The sequence below is a fragment of the Rattus norvegicus genome, chromosome 7 (genome assembly GCF_021556685.1).
Source record: "Rattus norvegicus strain SHRSP/BbbUtx chromosome 7, alternate assembly SHRSP_T2T, whole genome shotgun sequence".
NCBI lineage: Eukaryota > Metazoa > Chordata > Mammalia > Rodentia > Muridae > Rattus > Rattus norvegicus.
This window is the reverse complement of record NC_141540.1, coordinates 140283993-140286222: the sequence shown is the minus strand read 5'-3', so window position 1 is coordinate 140286222 and position 2230 is coordinate 140283993.

Here is a 2230-nt window from a genome sequence, read left to right as displayed (position 1 = left end):
CCTTAAATATGGAGGAAATGGAGACTTTGGGGGGGTACCTTGTTTGTCAGCTTTGAAGTACAGTGGCTCTGGCTTATGCATTGACCATCACACCTAACTGCCTTCAGATTCCAGGGTCCACACTATGACAGGGTCACTTGTACTGGTGATGTCAAAACATCTGAAAACATGAGGCTATTCGTAACATTCCTCACTCAGGTCACTTGCCTCTAGCCCCCAAATGTTCACTTACTATTTCTGTGCCATACATTTTTTTTTTTTTTTGGTTCTTTTTTTCGGAGCTGGGGACCGAACCCAGGGCCTTGCGCTTCCTAGGTAAGCGCTCTACCACTGAGCTAAATCCCCAGCCCCTGAGCTAAATCCCCAGCCCCCATACATTTTTTTAACCTGCAGGTACATAGCAATGTAAAACTCCCCCAAATGACTCCGCTGATACCCTAGTGGGTGGAGATGGGGAGAGAGAACTAAACAAAACCAATGTGAATCTGAGGTAACCATTGCTACTGGAAACAGTAATGGTGGATGGGAACTGAAAGGAGGGTTCAAAGTGCCTGGTGGGGCCCTGTGACTAAAGAATGAGGGGAGAGAGAGAGCTCCTGACTGAGGCCATATCTCAGCAGCTGTGAAGCCAGCCAGGAATCAAGACTCACTGTGCCCTGGGTAAGAGGCCTGAGCTGAGTCTGTTTGCTCTTATCCAGGAAGAGCGCAGCCTGCACCGCTGACTTCAGGCTCCACACCATGCCAGCTGTGTGAGAAATGTTACTAGTAACAATCCACCTGAGTGCTTTTCACACACCTGCACCCGAAAAAACCTGCTACAGTAAGATCAAGGCTGAGACAAAGACTCCTGCAGAGCAGAGAGCTGCATTGGGATGCTCTATGTAACTACGTAACTATGTAACTATGTAACAAGAGTAGTAAAGCCCTTGCAGGAGCTTCCTGAGCAAAGGATGCAAAGGTAGAGAGGAAGGACATTGGTTCAGCGTGAGGAGCAGTGCTAGGAACCAGGGGACAACCTGGCAGAGGAGGGCTTGACATGCAGGGGCTCAGAACTATATGACTGATGGGTAGAAAGCTATTGGCCACTCCTTTCCAGGATTTATTTCCCACCTTCTAGGAGATTTGACCCTCTGTCCTGCTCTCAGTGCCGGCCCTGGGCCTATGAGAGACAGGAGACAGGAGACAGTGTAGTCGGCTTCCTCAGCCTCTCACAGCCTCATCCTGGCAGAACTTGTGTTCAGTGTGCTCTTGCCACCACTACCCATAGGGCTTCGCAACCGATGGAGAACACTGCCCTGCTCTTAGCCTCCTTCTCATAGAGAGATGCTGCAGCTCAGAGAGGCTAAGAGCCTTGCCAAGGTCACACAGCCAGGAGCTGACTAAACTAGGGCTTGAGCTGAATCTTGAGAGCTGAATCTCACAGGGGCACTGTGGGAACTGCAGAAAATGGGGACTGGTGTTGACTGGGCCCAAGGACAAGGCTGAAGAAGGGGGAAGGTGGACTGTGGGATGGAGAGAGGATGGGATTAAAATGATGGAGGCCTCAAGGCACAGGTAGCAAGGACGGGCTTTGAGAAAGAACTAGCGGTGTCTCCAGAAGTACCTGTCTCAACAAGGCTGAAAGACACAGAAACTGCATTCTCCCAGACACACCATGAGACAAGGTGTGTGGGGGTGGGGGGGGCTTCTATTGCTTCCATTTTACAAGTGGGAAAACCAGAGCAAGGGGAGATGGGGGGAAGGGCTGGCTAAGGTCCGGGAACCCTGATAGAAGGCAGAGTAGATAATCCATCCAGAACTTTCTCAGTCAATGGCGAATGATGAAATAGACGATGAAAGGGTTGTGGAGACGGAGACAAATTGAGGCCATCCGAGCAGGGAGGGAGAACAAGGCCGAGGCTGGTGGCTGCTTGCGCTGAAATGAAGCCCTTATACAAGCTCTGTACACTGGCAGAGAGAATCAGCTGGTCGGGTGTCAGGGAGTCCTGGTGCCTCCTCCCACCCCCGCGGACCCATCCACCTGCTGCTCCACAGTGCAATGCTCCCCGGTCTCCTGGGGTGGCTGAAGTGTGTGGGAGACGCAGAGGAGGTCAAAGCGCATGTCTTGCCCGCTCTCAGGTCCGCAGCATCCTGCGTCCGTCCGCAGCAGCATCCTCTCAGGCCCTCCCCCTCCCCCGTGTGCGGATGGTACGCTCCGCTAAGCCTGGCCGGGTTGCAGTGGATGTTGCTA